We start from the raw sequence: 17,602 nt of genomic DNA on the forward strand, positions 1-17,602 counted from the left end.
GGGCGACCCGCGCGTGCGCAATCGGCGGCGGCGGCGGGGGCGGCCACGAGCTGGGGGTGGGCCAGGCGAGGAGAGGAAGGGGGCTGGAAGGTCTCCACCTTGGCGAGTCCAGCCGTGGAGGCGCATCTTGTGTGAGTGTGAGTGAGTGAGTGTGAGTGTGAGTGTGTGTGTGTGTGTGTGTGTGTGTATAGAGAGACAGCCCCCCACCCCGGCCCGCCGCTCCCTGCCCGCCCCGCCCCACCCCGCCTGTCACCCCCGTCCCTCGGAGCCCGCCGGACCCGGCCGGTGAACTCAACAGGCCCGCCCGGTGCGGGTCAGCGCCGGCGCGGGGCCTGGGGCGGGAGGAGGCGGCGGGAAAGCGCAGAGAGGCTCGGCTTCTTGAGCGGGGCAGGGGCGCCCTCCGCCGTCTAGGGCCACACCACCCTGAACGCGCCCGATCTCGTCTGGTCTCAGAAGCTAAGCAGGGTCGGGCCTGGTTAGTACTTGGATGGGAGACCGCCTGGGAATACCGGGTGCCGTAGGCTTCTTCTTTTTTTTTTTTTTTTTTTTGTTTTGCCTCTTGTTCTGTCCCCTCTCTGGGAGCGAGGCGGCGGCCCGGGGCGGGGGTCACCCCCACCCTCAGCGCCCGCCGCGGTGCCTGGCGCCCCAGCCCGCACCGTGGGGCCTCCTCTTGTCCCAAGCCGCGACACCGCCGTCACGCGGCAGCATGCGTGGCTTCTGGACTGTCAGGTCTCAGACCAAAGGTCTGCTCCGTGGGAACCGACACGCTGGAGGAAACCTTGAGAGTCTGAGAGGGGAGGGAGTTCCAGAAGAAGGCCAGGATGTCATTTTGAGGGAGTATGTGACCAGAACTCGTCCCGTTGCTTTTGGGGTTCTATGGGCTACACGTAGGAATCTTTGGTGGTGGCACCTGATGTTGGGGGATCCGGAGTCACACCCAGACCTGCCCCACAGGCCTCCTTTTACTTTTCTCTTCGGATTCATTATGTTTAAAAAGTGTCTCTTATCTCTATGATTGCATTTTCTTTTCTCTCTCTTTTCAAGCAGATGATGGGAGTCCAAGTATTAAGGTGACATGTGTTGCCCGTGCCCCCCTCCCCCCTGTGTTCTTATTCATTAACCTCTGATGTTGTTCCAGCGTATTGTGGGGGTACCAATGTTAAGGTCGGGTACGTTGCCCTCTCCCAGCCTCCCCCCTCGGGTCAGAGCCTCAAGTGCGCCCATCCCCCAGTCGGTGCGCACCCACCCCATTCCTAATGGAGGTGTATGCCCATCCCCTCCCCCCACCCGCCCGACACCCACCCGATGAAGGTGATTCCTCTGTGTCCACTTGGGTGTCCGTCGGTTCGTACCCATTTGCTGGTGAGCGCGAGCACGTGGTGCTCGTGTGTCCATTCTTGGGCTACCTGGCTTACTGGAACGGGTTCCAGCTCTGGCCAGGAGAACCACGAGAGGTGCCCTCTCACCGCTGCTCCTCCTAGCTGAATAGCACTCCGTGGTGTCCACGCGCCACATTTCATTTACGCACTCGTGGGTCGATGGGCACTCGGGTCGCTTCCAGGTCTTTGCGATTGTGACTTGTGCCCTGACTCTAACCCTAACCCTTACCCAGCCCCGTCTCCTCCTCGGCCCCTGCCTGACTGACTCCTTCCCGCCCGGCCTGTCACCTGTCACCGTCCTCTGCCCCTGCCTGACACGCTCCTCCCCGCCCGGGCCGTCACCGTCCTCGGCCCCTGCCTGACGGGGCTCCTCCGTCGCCTGGGCCTTCCAAGGGCTTGGTGTGGACGCTGGTTCCAGGACGCCCTCCCAGGAACCCGGTAGCAGGGCGGCCGCAGCGTCTCGCGCCACCCAACCGTCCGCCGGCCGGCGGCCGTCGCTAAGTGGCCTGCGGGGGACGTGCCCCCACTGTGGGGCGGGCGCCCAGCCTGGTGTCTTCTCTGAGGCCCCGTGGCTGCTTTTCCCCCCCCCGCAAGGGGAGAGCCGCGGAGGTGGGGACCGCCTCCTCGTGGGGACGTACACCCAGCTCTCCACGTCGGATTCCGGGGCTCTCTGTCCTGCCAGAAGGCCCAGCTGGCCTGCGGGTCCTTAGAGTGGCAAAAACATCCGAAAACTGAGATTGAGGGTCCGGTGGTTGTCTGCACTTTTGTGCTGGGCACCCCAGGGAGGCCCGGGGGCTGGCTGGACAACGCGGTCTGCTGGGCGGGGGGGGGTTTGGAGGAGCAACTGATGCCCTTTGCACTTTGGGTAGCAAGTGTCTGAGGTGTCTCTGAGCCCTGCGCCATGTCGGGGGTGGGGGTGGGAGGTCGGGGGGGGGGTGGAGGAGCAGGAGGAGGAGGAGGAGGTGGGAAGGGCCGTGGCCTGCAGTCGTGTTCCCGGGGTGGCTTCTTCCACAGGCTGCTTGGCCTGGGCTCCCTGCACCTGGGCCTTTGGAGGACTGGCCCTGTGCTTGCCAACGCTTCCCCTGCAGGGACCCAGAGCTGGGAGGTTGCATCTCTCAGCCCTGGGTCGGGCAGAGCCCCAGCGGGCCATGCCCACAACCTCTCTCAGCACGGGTCCCCCAGAAGGCTCCTTTGGGACCAGGATTCTCTTGCGGGTGACTCTTTAAGGTCTGGCCCCTGGATGGAGGGGCACCAGGAGTAGAGGAGCAGGAAGGGGAAGGGGGTGGCCGTGCGAGGGGACACTTTCAGGCCAAGTCCCAGCTTCAGCCTGATCCTCCTGGGAACCCCGGGGTGTACGTCACACCTCCTGGTTGTCCCGCTCTGAGACAAGGAGCCGGGCTTCGCATTCCCCCAGCAGCCAGTCGTGGGCTGAGGACACCTGGGGCGTTGGGAACTCCCTGGCTTCTCCTTGGCTTAACATCTGGAGCTGCTTGGGAATCGCGCCGCCACACACACCCGAGTGCAGGTGTCTTCTGCACAGACTGCGGGCCTCGCTCTTCTGAATGCCGCTAGCTCGCCACCCACCCACGGGTGAACCTGGTCAGGGTACTTTCTCTCGGGGGCAGACTCTGATCCTGGCGGGCTACCGGTGTCTCTGTTTGCTCGTTTCTTTCTTCCATTTCGGGAAAGGCTTCCTTACTGGGTGTGGAAATCTCCTATGCCTTTCCTCGCCTATTCTGTCAGCTTTAAAATTCTCTTTCAGTTGCCACCCTCACAGATGGATTAGGAAACTCTTTCCGGTGCACTCATTAGTGAAATGACCTCAATGAAGCTGGAATCCAATATCTAATCGCCGATTTTTAGCGAGTCCACACGCCAGGGGGGTCGGGGTCCAATGCAGCCCCGGCCAGGCCCAGGCCCCTTGGACTGGGCCACAGGAGGACACAGAGGAGGGTCCCGGCCCCCACGGTCGCGTTGCCGGCAGTTCTCCAAGGGCTTGGGCGTTTTCCAGAGGTAGGAGATGGAGGGGACTGATTTCTTCAGCGCCCCACTAACCACGCCACCCCACCCATGGGACACATCCCTAGAGAGAGAGAGAGACGCCCCATACACTCGCTCCCCTCCCCCATGCGCTGTGCCCCAGCCCGGGCCCGGGGGAATAGGCGGCAGCCCACCCACAGGGTGGGGGGCGCAGCTGAAAGGGGTTGTCGGGGAGGGCGGCCCCTGCCTGGGGTCAAAGGGCGGGCGACCCGCGCGTGCGCAATCGGCGGCGGCGGCGGGGGCGGCCACGAGCTGGGGGTGGGCCAGGCGAGGAGAGGAAGGGGGCTGGAAGGTCTCCACCTTGGCGAGTCCAGCCGTGGAGGCGCATCTTGTGTGAGTGTGAGTGAGTGAGTGTGAGTGTGAGTGTGTGTGTGTGTGTGTGTGTGTGTATAGAGAGACAGCCCCCCACCCCGGCCCGCCGCTCCCTGCCCGCCCCGCCCCACCCCGCCTGTCACCCCCGTCCCTCGGAGCCCGCCGGACCCGGCCGGTGAACTCAACAGGCCCGCCCGGTGCGGGTCAGCGCTGGCGCGGGGCCTGGGGCGGGAGGAGGCGGCGGGAAAGCGCAGAGAGGCTCGGCTTCTTGAGCGGGGCAGGGGCGCCCTCCGCCGTCTAGGGCCACACCACCCTGAACGTGCCCGATCTCGTCTGGTCTCAGAAGCTAAGCAGGGTCGGGCCTGGTTAGTACTTGGATGGGAGACCGCCTGGGAATACCGGGTGCCGTAGGCTTCTTTTTTTTTTTTTTTTTTTTTTTGTTTTGCCTCTTGTTCTGTCCCCTCTCTGGGAGCGAGGCGGCGGCCCGGGGCGGGGGTCACCCCCACCCTCAGCGCCCGCCGCGGTGCCTGGCGCCCCAGCCCGCACCGTGGGGCCTCCTCTTGTCCCAAGCCGCGACACCGCCGTCACGCGGCAGCATGCGTGGCTTCTGGACTGTCAGGTCTCAGACCAAAGGTCTGCTCCGTGGGAACCGACACGCTGGAGGAAACCTTGAGAGTCTGAGAGGGGAGGGAGTTCCAGAAGAAGGCCAGGATGTCATTTTGAGGGAGTATGTGACCAGAACTCGTCCCGTTGCTTTTGGGGTTCTATGGGCTACACGTAGGAATCTTTGGTGGTGGCACCTGATGTTGGGGGATCCGGAGTCACACCCAGACCTGCCCCACAGGCCTCCTTTTACTTTTCTCTTCGGATTCATTATGTTTAAAAAGTGTCTCTTATCTCTATGATTGCATTTTCTTTTCTCTCTCTTTTCAAGCAGATGATGGGAGTCCAAGTATTAAGGTGACATGTGTTGCCCGTGCCCCCCTCCCCCCTGTGTTCTTATTCATTAACCTCTGATGTTGTTCCAGCGTATTGTGGGGGTACCAATGTTAAGGTCGGGTACGTTGCCCTCTCCCAGCCTCCCCCCTCGGGTCAGAGCCTCAAGTGCGCCCATCCCCCAGTCGGTGCGCACCCACCCCATTCCTAATGGAGGTGTATGCCCATCCCCTCCCCCCACCCGCCCGACACCCACCCGATGAAGGTGATTCCTCTGTGTCCACTTGGGTGTCCGTCGGTTCGTACCCATTTGCTGGTGAGCGCGAGCACGTGGTGCTCGTGTGTCCATTCTTGGGCTACCTGGCTTACTGGAACGGGTTCCAGCTCTGGCCAGGAGAACCACGAGAGGTGCCCTCTCACCGCTGCTCCTCCTAGCTGAATAGCACTCCGTGGTGTCCACGCGCCACATTTCATTTACGCACTCGTGGGTCGATGGGCACTCGGGTCGCTTCCAGGTCTTTGCGATTGTGACTTGTGCCCTGACTCTAACCCTAACCCTTACCCAGCCCCGTCTCCTCCTCGGCCCCTGCCTGACTGACTCCTTCCCGCCCGGCCTGTCACCTGTCACCGTCCTCTGCCCCTGCCTGACACGCTCCTCCCCGCCCGGGCCGTCACCGTCCTCGGCCCCTGCCTGACGGGGCTCCTCCGTCGCCTGGGCCTTCCAAGGGCTTGGTGTGGACGCTGGTTCCAGGACGCCCTCCCAGGAACCCGGTAGCAGGGCGGCCGCAGCGTCTCGCGCCACCCAACCGTCCGCCGGCCGGCGGCCGTCGCTAAGTGGCCTGCGGGGGACGTGCCCCCACTGTGGGGCGGGCGCCCAGCCTGGTGTCTTCTCTGAGGCCCCGTGGCTGCTTTTCCCCCCCCGCAAGGGGAGAGCCGCGGAGGTGGGGACCGCCTCCTCGTGGGGACGTACACCCAGCTCTCCACGTCGGATTCCGGGGCTCTCTGTCCTGCCAGAAGGCCCAGCTGGCCTGCGGGTCCTTAGAGTGGCAAAAACATCCGAAAACTGAGATTGAGGGTCCGGTGGTTGTCTGCACTTTTGTGCTGGGCACCCCAGGGAGGCCCGGGGGCTGGCTGGACAACGCGGTCTGCTGGGCGGGGGGGGGGTTTGGAGGAGCAACTGATGCCCTTTGCACTTTGGGTAGCAAGTGTCTGAGGTGTCTCTGAGCCCTGCGCCATGTCGGGGGTGGGGGTGGGAGGTCGGGGGGGGGGTGGAGGAGCAGGAGGAGGAGGAGGAGGAGGAGGTGGGAAGGGCCGTGGCCTGCAGTCGTGTTCCCGGGGTGGCTTCTTCCACAGGCTGCTTGGCCTGGGCTCCCTGCACCTGGGCCTTTGGAGGACTGGCCCTGTGCTTGCCAACGCTTCCCCTGCAGGGACCCAGAGCTGGGGGGTTGCATCTCTCAGCCCTGGGTCGGGCAGAGCCCCAGCGGGCCATGCCCACAACCTCTCTCAGCACGGGTCCCCCAGAAGGCTCCTTTGGGACCAGGATTCTCTTGCGGGTGACTCTTTAAGGTCTGGCCCCTGGATGGAGGGGCACCAGGAGTAGAGGAGCAGGAAGGGGAAGGGGGTGGCCGTGCGAGGGGACACTTTCAGGCCAAGTCCCAGCTTCAGCCTGATCCTCCTGGGAACCCCGGGGTGTACGTCACACCTCCTGGTTGTCCCGCTCTGAGACAAGGAGCCGGGCTTCGCATTCCCCCAGCAGCCAGTCGTGGGCTGAGGACACCTGGGGCGTTGGGAACTCCCTGGCTTCTCCTTGGCTTAACATCTGGAGCTGCTTGGGAATCGCGCCGCCACACACACCCGAGTGCAGGTGTCTTCTGCACAGACTGCGGGCCTCGCTCTTCTGAATGCCGCTAGCTCGCCACCCACCCACGGGTGAACCTGGTCAGGGTACTTTCTCTCGGGGGCAGACTCTGATCCTGGCGGGCTACCGGTGTCTCTGTTTGCTCGTTTCTTTCTTCCATTTCGGGAAAGGCTTCCTTACTGGGTGTGGAAATCTCCTATGCCTTTCCTCGCCTATTCTGTCAGCTTTAAAATTCTCTTTCAGTTGCCACCCTCACAGATGGATTAGGAAACTCTTTCCGGTGCACTCATTAGTGAAATGACCTCAATGAAGCTGGAATCCAATATCTAATCGCCGATTTTTAGCGAGTCCACACGCCAGGGGGGTCGGGGTCCAATGCAGCCCCGGCCAGGCCCAGGCCCCTTGGACTGGGCCACAGGAGGACACAGAGGAGGGTCCCGGCCCCCACGGTCGCGTTGCCGGCAGTTCTCCAAGGGCTTGGGCGTTTTCCAGAGGTAGGAGATGGAGGGGACTGATTTCTTCAGCGCCCCACTAACCACGCCACCCCACCCATGGGACACATCCCTAGAGAGAGAGAGAGACGCCCCATACACTCGCTCCCCTCCCCCATGCGCTGTGCCCCAGCCCGGGCCCGGGGGAATAGGCGGCAGCCCACCCACAGGGTGGGGGGCGCAGCTGAAAGGGGTTGTCGGGGAGGGCGGCCCCTGCCTGGGGTCAAAGGGCGGGCGACCCGCGCGTGCGCAATCGGCGGCGGCGGCGGGGGCGGCCACGAGCTGGGGGTGGGCCAGGCGAGGAGAGGAAGGGGGCTGGAAGGTCTCCACCTTGGCGAGTCCAGCCGTGGAGGCGCATCTTGTGTGAGTGTGAGTGAGTGAGTGTGAGTGTGAGTGTGTGTGTGTGTGTGTGTGTGTGTATAGAGAGACAGCCCCCCACCCCGGCCCGCCGCTCCCTGCCCGCCCCGCCCCACCCCGCCTGTCACCCCCGTCCCTCAGAGCCCGCCGGACCCGGCCGGTGAACTCAACAGGCCCGCCCGGTGCGGGTCAGCGCCGGCGCGGGGCCTGGGGCGGGAGGAGGCGGCGGGAAAGCGCAGAGAGGCTCGGCTTCTTGAGCGGGGCAGGGGCGCCCTCCGCCGTCTAGGGCCACACCACCCTGAACGCGCCCGATCTCGTCTGGTCTCAGAAGCTAAGCAGGGTCGGGCCTGGTTAGTACTTGGATGGGAGACCGCCTGGGAATACCGGGTGCCGTAGGCTTCTTCTTTTTTTTTTTTTTTTTTTTGTTTTGCCTCTTGTTCTGTCCCCTCTCTGGGAGCGAGGCGGCGGCCCGGGGCGGGGGTCACCCCCACCCTCAGCGCCCGCCGCGGTGCCTGGCGCCCCAGCCCGCACCGTGGGGCCTCCTCTTGTCCCAAGCCGCGACACCGCCGTCACGTGGCAGCATGCGTGGCTTCTGGACTGTCAGGTCTCAGACCAAAGGTCTGCTCCGTGGGAACCGACACGCTGGAGGAAACCTTGAGAGTCTGAGAGGGGAGGGAGTTCCAGAAGAAGGCCAGGATGTCATTTTGAGGGAGTATGTGACCAGAACTCGTCCCGTTGCTTTTGGGGTTCTATGGGCTACACGTAGGAATCTTTGGTGGTGGCACCTGATGTTGGGGGATCCGGAGTCACACCCAGACCTGCCCCACAGGCCTCCTTTTACTTTTCTCTTCGGATTCATTATGTTTAAAAAGTGTCTCTTATCTCTATGATTGCATTTTCTTTTCTCTCTCTTTTCAAGCAGATGATGGGAGTCCAAGTATTAAGGTGACATGTGTTGCCCGTGCCCCCCTCCCCCCTGTGTTCTTATTCATTAACCTCTGATGTTGTTCCAGCGTATTGTGGGGGTACCAATGTTAAGGTCGGGTACGTTGCCCTCTCCCAGCCTCCCCCCTCGGGTCAGAGCCTCAAGTGCGCCCATCCCCCAGTCGGTGCGCACCCACCCCATTCCTAATGGAGGTGTATGCCCATCCCCTCCCCCCACCCGCCCGACACCCACCCGATGAAGGTGATTCCTCTGTGTCCACTTGGGTGTCCGTCGGTTCGTACCCATTTGCTGGTGAGCGCGAGCACGTGGTGCTCGTGTGTCCATTCTTGGGCTACCTGGCTTACTGGAACGGGTTCCAGCTCTGGCCAGGAGAACCACGAGAGGTGCCCTCTCACCGCTGCTCCTCCTAGCTGAATAGCACTCCGTGGTGTCCACGCGCCACATTTCATTTACGCACTCGTGGGTCGATGGGCACTCGGGTCGCTTCCAGGTCTTTGCGATTGTGACTTGTGCCCTGACTCTAACCCTAACCCTTACCCAGCCCCGTCTCCTCCTCGGCCCCTGCCTGACTGACTCCTTCCCGCCCGGCCTGTCACCTGTCACCGTCCTCTGCCCCTGCCTGACACGCTCCTCCCCGCCCGGGCCGTCACCGTCCTCGGCCCCTGCCTGACGGGGCTCCTCCGTCGCCTGGGCCTTCCAAGGGCTTGGTGTGGACGCTGGTTCCAGGACGCCCTCCCAGGAACCCGGTAGCAGGGCGGCCGCAGCGTCTCGCGCCACCCAACCGTCCGCCGGCCGGCGGCCGTCGCTAAGTGGCCTGCGGGGGACGTGCCCCCACTGTGGGGCGGGCGCCCAGCCTGGTGTCTTCTCTGAGGCCCCGTGGCTGCTTTTCCCCCCCCGCAAGGGGAGAGCCGCGGAGGTGGGGACCGCCTCCTCGTGGGGACGTACACCCAGCTCTCCACGTCGGATTCCGGGGCTCTCTGTCCTGCCAGAAGGCCCAGCTGGCCTGCGGGTCCTTAGAGTGGCAAAAACATCCGAAAACTGAGATTGAGGGTCCGGTGGTTGTCTGCACTTTTGTGCTGGGCACCCCAGGGAGGCCCGGGGGCTGGCTGGACAACGCGGTCTGCTGGGCGGGGGGGGGGTTTGGAGGAGCAACTGATGCCCTTTGCACTTTGGGTAGCAAGTGTCTGAGGTGTCTCTGAGCCCTGCGCCATGTCGGGGGTGGGGGTGGGAGGTCGGGGGGGGGGGTGGAGGAGCAGGAGGAGGAGGAGGAGGAGGAGGTGGGAAGGGCCGTGGCCTGCAGTCGTGTTCCCGGGGTGGCTTCTTCCACAGGCTGCTTGGCCTGGGCTCCCTGCACCTGGGCCTTTGGAGGACTGGCCCTGTGCTTGCCAACGCTTCCCCTGCAGGGACCCAGAGCTGGGGGGTTGCATCTCTCAGCCCTGGGTCGGGCAGAGCCCCAGCGGGCCATGCCCACAACCTCTCTCAGCACGGGTCCCCCAGAAGGCTCCTTTGGGACCAGGATTCTCTTGCGGGTGACTCTTTAAGGTCTGGCCCCTGGATGGAGGGGCACCAGGAGTAGAGGAGCAGGAAGGGGAAGGGGGTGGCCGTGCGAGGGGACACTTTCAGGCCAAGTCCCAGCTTCAGCCTGATCCTCCTGGGAACCCCGGGGTGTACGTCACACCTCCTGGTTGTCCCGCTCTGAGACAAGGAGCCGGGCTTCGCATTCCCCCAGCAGCCAGTCGTGGGCTGAGGACACCTGGGGCGTTGGGAACTCCCTGGCTTCTCCTTGGCTTAACATCTGGAGCTGCTTGGGAATCGCGCCGCCACACACACCCGAGTGCAGGTGTCTTCTGCACAGACTGCGGGCCTCGCTCTTCTGAATGCCGCTAGCTCGCCACCCACCCACGGGTGAACCTGGTCAGGGTACTTTCTCTCGGGGGCAGACTCTGATCCTGGCGGGCTACCGGTGTCTCTGTTTGCTCGTTTCTTTCTTCCATTTCGGGAAAGGCTTCCTTACTGGGTGTGGAAATCTCCTATGCCTTTCCTCGCCTATTCTGTCAGCTTTAAAATTCTCTTTCAGTTGCCACCCTCACAGATGGATTAGGAAACTCTTTCCGGTGCACTCATTAGTGAAATGACCTCAATGAAGCTGGAATCCAATATCTAATCGCCGATTTTTAGCGAGTCCACACGCCAGGGGGGTCGGGGTCCAATGCAGCCCCGGCCAGGCCCAGGCCCCTTGGACTGGGCCACAGGAGGACACAGAGGAGGGTCCCGGCCCCCACGGTCGCGTTGCCGGCAGTTCTCCAAGGGCTTGGGCGTTTTCCAGAGGTAGGAGATGGAGGGGACTGATTTCTTCAGCGCCCCACTAACCACGCCACCCCACCCATGGGACACATCCCTAGAGAGAGAGAGAGACGCCCCATACACTCGCTCCCCTCCCCCATGCGCTGTGCCCCAGCCCGGGCCCGGGGGAATAGGCGGCAGCCCACCCACAGGGTGGGGGGCGCAGCTGAAAGGGGTTGTCGGGGAGGGCGGCCCCTGCCTGGGGTCAAAGGGCGGGCGACCCGCGCGTGCGCAATCGGCGGCGGCGGCGGGGGCGGCCACGAGCTGGGGGTGGGCCAGGCGAGGAGAGGAAGGGGGCTGGAAGGTCTCCACCTTGGCGAGTCCAGCCGTGGAGGCGCATCTTGTGTGAGTGTGAGTGAGTGAGTGTGAGTGTGAGTGTGTGTGTGTGTGTGTGTGTGTGTATAGAGAGACAGCCCCCCACCCCGGCCCGCCGCTCCCTGCCCGCCCCGCCCCACCCCGCCTGTCACCCCCGTCCCTCAGAGCCCGCCGGACCCGGCCGGTGAACTCAACAGGCCCGCCCGGTGCGGGTCAGCGCCGGCGCGGGGCCTGGGGCGGGAGGAGGCGGCGGGAAAGCGCAGAGAGGCTCGGCTTCTTGAGCGGGGCAGGGGCGCCCTCCGCCGTCTAGGGCCACACCACCCTGAACGCGCCCGATCTCGTCTGGTCTCAGAAGCTAAGCAGGGTCGGGCCTGGTTAGTACTTGGATGGGAGACCGCCTGGGAATACCGGGTGCCGTAGGCTTCTTCTTTTTTTTTTTTTTTTTTTTGTTTTGCCTCTTGTTCTGTCCCCTCTCTGGGAGCGAGGCGGCGGCCCGGGGCGGGGGTCACCCCCACCCTCAGCGCCCGCCGCGGTGCCTGGCGCCCCAGCCCGCACCGTGGGGCCTCCTCTTGTCCCAAGCCGCGACACCGCCGTCACGTGGCAGCATGCGTGGCTTCTGGACTGTCAGGTCTCAGACCAAAGGTCTGCTCCGTGGGAACCGACACGCTGGAGGAAACCTTGAGAGTCTGAGAGGGGAGGGAGTTCCAGAAGAAGGCCAGGATGTCATTTTGAGGGAGTATGTGACCAGAACTCGTCCCGTTGCTTTTGGGGTTCTATGGGCTACACGTAGGAATCTTTGGTGGTGGCACCTGATGTTGGGGGATCCGGAGTCACACCCAGACCTGCCCCACAGGCCTCCTTTTACTTTTCTCTTCGGATTCATTATGTTTAAAAAGTGTCTCTTATCTCTATGATTGTATTTTCTTTTCTCTCTCTTTTCAAGCAGATGATGGGAGTCCAAGTATTAAGGTGACATGTGTTGCCCGTGCCCCCCTCCCCCCTGTGTTCTTATTCATTAACCTCTGATGTTGTTCCAGCGTATTGTGGGGGTACCAATGTTAAGGTCGGGTACGTTGCCCTCTCCCAGCCTCCCCCCTCGGGTCAGAGCCTCAAGTGCGCCCATCCCCCAGTCGGTGCGCACCCACCCCATTCCTAATGGAGGTGTATGCCCATCCCCTCCCCCCACCCGCCCGACACCCACCCGATGAAGGTGATTCCTCTGTGTCCACTTGGGTGTCCGTCGGTTCGTACCCATTTGCTGGTGAGCGCGAGCACGTGGTGCTCGTGTGTCCATTCTTGGGCTACCTGGCTTACTGGAACGGGTTCCAGCTCTGGCCAGGAGAACCACGAGAGGTGCCCTCTCACCGCTGCTCCTCCTAGCTGAATAGCACTCCGTGGTGTCCACGCGCCACATTTCATTTACGCACTCGTGGGTCGATGGGCACTCGGGTCGCTTCCAGGTCTTTGCGATTGTGACTTGTGCCCTGACTCTAACCCTAACCCTTACCCAGCCCCGTCTCCTCCTCGGCCCCTGCCTGACTGACTCCTTCCCGCCCGGCCTGTCACCTGTCACCGTCCTCTGCCCCTGCCTGACACGCTCCTCCCCGCCCGGGCCGTCACCGTCCTCGGCCCCTGCCTGACGGGGCTCCTCCGTCGCCTGGGCCTTCCAAGGGCTTGGTGTGGACGCTGGTTCCAGGACGCCCTCCCAGGAACCCGGTAGCAGGGCGGCCGCAGCGTCTCGCGCCACCCAACCGTCCGCCGGCCGGCGGCCGTCGCTAAGTGGCCTGCGGGGGACGTGCCCCCACTGTGGGGCGGGCGCCCAGCCTGGTGTCTTCTCTGAGGCCCCGTGGCTGCTTTCCCCCCCCGCAAGGGGAGAGCCGCGGAGGTGGGGACCGCCTCCTCGTGGGGACATACACCCAGCTCTCCACGTCGGATTCCGGGGCTCTCTGTCCTGCCAGAAGGCCCAGATGGCCTGCGGGTCCTTAGAGTGGCAAAAACATCCGAAAACTGAGATTGAGGGTCCGGTGGTTGTCTGCACTTTTGTGCTGGGCACCCCAGGGAGGCCCGGGGGCTGGCTGGACAACGCGGTCTGCTGGGCGGGGGGGGGTTTGGAGGAGCAACTGATGCCCTTTGCACTTTGGGTAGCAAGTGTCTGAGGTGTCTCTGAGCCCTGCGCCATGTCGGGGGTGGGGGTGGGAGGTCGGGGGGGGTGGAGGAGCAGGAGGAGGAGGAGGAGGAGGAGGTGGGAAGGGCCGTGGCCTGCAGTCGTGTTCCCGGGGTGGCTTCTTCCACAGGCTGCTTGGCCTGGGCTCCCTGCACCTGGGCCTTTGGAGGACTGGCCCTGTGCTTGCCAACGCTTCCCCTGCAGGGACCCAGAGCTGGGAGGTTGCATCTCTCAGCCCTGGGTCGGGCAGAGCCCCAGCGGGCCATGCCCACAACCTCTCTCAGCACGGGTCCCCCAGAAGGCTCCTTTGGGACCAGGATTCTCTTGCGGGTGACTCTTTAAGGTCTGGCCCCTGGATGGAGGGGCACCAGGAGTAGAGGAGCAGGAAGGGGAAGGGGGTGGCCGTGCGAGGGGACACTTTCAGGCCAAGTCCCAGCTTCAGCCTGATCCTCCTGGGAACCCCGGGGTGTACGTCACACCTCCTGGTTGTCCCGCTCTGAGACAAGGAGCCGGGCTTCGCATTCCCCCAGCAGCCAGTCGTGGGCTGAGGACACCTGGGGCGTTGGGAACTCCCTGGCTTCTCCTTGGCTTAACATCTGGAGCTGCTTGGGAATCGTGCCGCCACACACACCCGAGTGCAGGTGTCTTCTGCACAGACTGCGGGCCTCGCTCTTCTGAATGCCGCTAGCTCGCCACCCACCCACGGGTGAACCTGGTCAGGGTACTTTCTCTCGGGGGCAGACTCTGATCCTGGCGGGCTACCGGTGTCTCTGTTTGCTCGTTTCTTTCTTCCATTTCGGGAAAGGCTTCCTTACTGGGTGTGGAAATCTCCTATGCCTTTCCTCGCCTATTCTGTCAGCTTTAAAATTCTCTTTCAGTTGCCACCCTCACAGATGGATTAGGAAACTCTTTCCGGTGCACTCATTAGTGAAATGACCTCAATGAAGCTGGAATCCAATATCTAATCGCCGATTTTTAGCGAGTCCACACGCCAGGGGGGTCGGGGTCCAATGCAGCCCCGGCCAGGCCCAGGCCCCTTGGACTGGGCCACAGGAGGACACAGAGGAGGGTCCCGGCCCCCACGGTCGCGTTGCCGGCAGTTCTCCAAGGGCTTGGGCGTTTTCCAGAGGTAGGAGATGGAGGGGACTGATTTCTTCAGCGCCCCACTAACCACGCCACCCCACCCATGGGACACATCCCTAGAGAGAGAGAGAGACGCCCCATACACTCGCTCCCCTCCCCCATGCGCTGTGCCCCAGCCCGGGCCCGGGGGAATAGGCGGCAGCCCACCCACAGGGTGGGGGGCGCAGCTGAAAGGGGTTGTCGGGGAGGGCGGCCCCTGCCTGGGGTCAAAGGGCGGGCGACCCGCGCGTGCGCAATCGGCGGCGGCGGCGGGGGCGGCCACGAGCTGGGGGTGGGCCAGGCGAGGAGAGGAAGGGGGCTGGAAGGTCTCCACCTTGGCGAGTCCAGCCGTGGAGGCGCATCTTGTGTGAGTGTGAGTGAGTGAGTGTGAGTGTGAGTGTGTGTGTGTGTGTGTGTGTGTGTATAGAGAGACAGCCCCCCACCCCGGCCCGCCGCTCCCTGCCCGCCCCGCCCCACCCCGCCTGTCACCCCCGTCCCTCAGAGCCCGCCGGACCCGGCCGGTGAACTCAACAGGCCCGCCCGGTGCGGGTCAGCGCTGGCGCGGGGCCTGGGGCGGGAGGAGGCGGCGGGAAAGCGCAGAGAGGCTCGGCTTCTTGAGCGGGGCAGGGGCGCCCTCCGCCGTCTAGGGCCACACCACCCTGAACGCGCCCGATCTCGTCTGGTCTCGGAAGCTAAGCAGGGTCGGGCCTGGTTAGTACTTGGATGGGAGACCGCCTGGGAATACCGGGTGCCGTAGGCTTCTTTTTTTTTTTTTTTTTTTTTTGTTTTGCCTCTTGTTCTGTCCCCTCTCTGGGAGCGAGGCGGCGGCCCGGGGCGGGGGTCACCCCCACCCTCAGCGCCCGCCGCGGTGCCTGGCGCCCCAGCCCGCACCGTGGGGCCTCCTCTTGTCCCAAGCCGCGACACCGCCGTCACGCGGCAGCATGCGTGGCTTCTGGACTGTCAGGTCTCAGACCAAAGGTCTGCTCCGTGGGAACCGACACGCTGGAGGAAACCTTGAGAGTCTGAGAGGGGAGGGAGTTCCAGAAGAAGGCCAGGATGTCATTTTGAGGGAGTATGTGACCAGAACTCGTCCCGTTGCTTTTGGGGTTCTATGGGCTACACGTAGGAATCTTTGGTGGTGGCACCTGATGTTGGGGGATCCGGAGTCACACCCAGACCTGCCCCACAGGCCTCCTTTTACTTTTCTCTTCGGATTCATTATGTTTAAAAAGTGTCTCTTATCTCTATGATTGCATTTTCTTTTCTCTCTCTTTTCAAGCAGATGATGGGAGTCCAAGTATTAAGGTGACATGTGTTGCCCGTGCCCCCCTCCCCCCTGTGTTCTTATTCATTAACCTCTGATGTTGTTCCAGCGTATTGTGGGGGTACCAATGTTAAGGTCGGGTACGTTGCCCTCTCCCAGCCTCCCCCCTCGGGTCAGAGCCTCAAGTGCGCCCATCCCCCAGTCGGTGCGCACCCACCCCATTCCTAATGGAGGTGTATGCCCATCCCCTCCCCCCACCCGCCCGACACCCACCCGATGAAGGTGATTCCTCTGTGTCCACTTGGGTGTCCGTCGGTTCGTACCCATTTGCTGGTGAGCGCGAGCACGTGGTGCTCGTGTGTCCATTCTTGGGCTACCTGGCTTACTGGAACGGGTTCCAGCTCTGGCCAGGAGAACCACGAGAGGTGCCCTCTCACCGCTGCTCCTCCTAGCTGAATAGCACTCCGTGGTGTCCACGCGCCACATTTCATTTACGCACTCGTGGGTCGATGGGCACTCGGGTCGCTTCCAGGTCTTTGCGATTGTGACTTGTGCCCTGACTCTAACCCTAACCCTTACCCAGCCCCGTCTCCTCCTCGGCCCCTGCCTGACTGACTCCTTCCCGCCCGGCCTGTCACCTGTCACCGTCCTCTGCCCCTGCCTGACACGCTCCTCCCCGCCCGGGCCGTCACCGTCCTCGGCCCCTGCCTGACGGGGCTCCTCCGTCGCCTGGGCCTTCCAAGGGCTTGGTGTGGACGCTGGTTCCAGGACGCCCTCCCAGGAACCCGGTAGCAGGGCGGCCGCAGCGTCTCGCGCCACCCAACCGTCCGCCGGCCGGCGGCCGTCGCTAAGTGGCCTGCGGGGGACGTGCCCCCACTGTGGGGCGGGCGCCCAGCCTGGTGTCTTCTCTGAGGCCCCGTGGCTGCTTTTCCCCCCCCGCAAGGGGAGAGCCGCGGAGGTGGGGACCGCCTCCTCGTGGGGACGTACACCCAGCTCTCCACGTCGGATTCCGGGGCTCTCTGTCCTGCCAGAAGGCCCAGCTGGCCTGCGGGTCCTTAGAGTGGCAAAAACATCCGAAAACTGAGATTGAGGGTCCGGTGGTTGTCTGCACTTTTGTGCTGGGCACCCCAGGGAGGCCCGGGGGCTGGCTGGACAACGCGGTCTGCTGGGCGGGGGGGGGGTTTGGAGGAGCAACTGATGCCCTTTGCACTTTGGGTAGCAAGTGTCTGAGGTGTCTCTGAGCCCTGCGCCATGTCGGGGGTGGGGGTGGGAGGTCGGGGGGGGGGGGTGGAGGAGCAGGAGGAGGAGGAGGAGGAGGAGGTGGGAAGGGCCGTGGCCTGCAGTCGTGTTCCCGGGGTGGCTTCTTCCACAGGCTGCTTGGCCTGGGCTCCCTGCACCTGGGCCTTTGGAGGACTGGCCCTGTGCTTGCCAACGCTTCCCCTGCAGGGACCCAGAGCTGGGGGGTTGCATCTCTCAGCCCTGGGTCGGGCAGAGCCCCAGCGGGCCATGCCCACAACCTCTCTCAGCACGGGTCCCCCAGAAGGCTCCTTTGGGACCAGGATTCTCTTGCGGGTGACTCTTTAAGGTCTGGCCCCTGGATGGAGGGGCACCAGGAGTAGAGGAGCAGGAAGGGGAAGGGGGTGGCCGTGCGAGGGGACACTTTCAGGCCAAGTCCCAGCTTCAGCCTGATCCTCCTGGGAACCCCGGGGTGTACGTCACACCTCCTGGTTGTCCCGCTCTGAGACAAGGAGCCGGGCTTCGCATTCCCCCAGCAGCCAGTCGTGGGCTGAGGACACCTGGGGCGTTGGGAACTCCCTGGCTTCTCCTTGGCTTAACATCTGGAGCTGCTTGGGAATCGCGCCGCCACACACACCCGAGTGCAGGTGTCTTCTGCACAGACTGCGGGCCTCGCTCTTCTGAATGCCGCTAGCTCGCCACCCACCCACGGGTGAACCTGGTCAGGGTACTTTCTCTCGGGGGCAGACTCTGATCCTGGCGGGCTACCGGTGTCTCTGTTTGCTCGTTTCTTTCTTCCATTTCGGGAAAGGCTTCCTTACTGGGTGTGGAAATCTCCT

The 17,602-nt window shown here is 63.6% G+C and overlaps 5 non-coding genes across 5 annotated transcripts; all 5 read left to right on the plus strand.

The window, feature by feature from the left end:
- Positions 1-405: 405 nt before the first annotated feature.
- Positions 406-524, plus strand: LOC142869068 (5S ribosomal RNA). Its single transcript, XR_012917870.1, has one exon. It is a non-coding gene; the product is annotated as a 5S ribosomal RNA (ribosomal RNA).
- A 3,502-nt stretch (positions 525-4,026) lies between these two features.
- On the plus strand, positions 4,027-4,145 carry LOC142869074 (5S ribosomal RNA). The gene has a single exon (XR_012917876.1). It is a non-coding gene; the product is annotated as a 5S ribosomal RNA (ribosomal RNA).
- Positions 4,146-7,653: 3,508 nt separating this feature from the next.
- Positions 7,654-7,772, plus strand: LOC142869069 (5S ribosomal RNA). Its single transcript, XR_012917871.1, has one exon. It is a non-coding gene; the product is annotated as a 5S ribosomal RNA (ribosomal RNA).
- Positions 7,773-11,281: 3,509 nt separating this feature from the next.
- LOC142869070 (5S ribosomal RNA) lies at positions 11,282-11,400 on the plus strand. Its single transcript, XR_012917872.1, has one exon. It is a non-coding gene; the product is annotated as a 5S ribosomal RNA (ribosomal RNA).
- Positions 11,401-14,904: 3,504 nt separating this feature from the next.
- On the plus strand, positions 14,905-15,023 carry LOC142869053 (5S ribosomal RNA). The gene has a single exon (XR_012917855.1). It is a non-coding gene; the product is annotated as a 5S ribosomal RNA (ribosomal RNA).
- The last annotated feature ends 2,579 nt before the right edge of the window (positions 15,024-17,602 follow it).

This window comes from Microcebus murinus, unplaced genomic scaffold (genome assembly GCF_040939455.1).
Source record: "Microcebus murinus isolate Inina unplaced genomic scaffold, M.murinus_Inina_mat1.0 scaf054_hap2_Mmur4.0, whole genome shotgun sequence".
Classification (NCBI taxonomy): Eukaryota; Metazoa; Chordata; class Mammalia; order Primates; family Cheirogaleidae; genus Microcebus; species Microcebus murinus.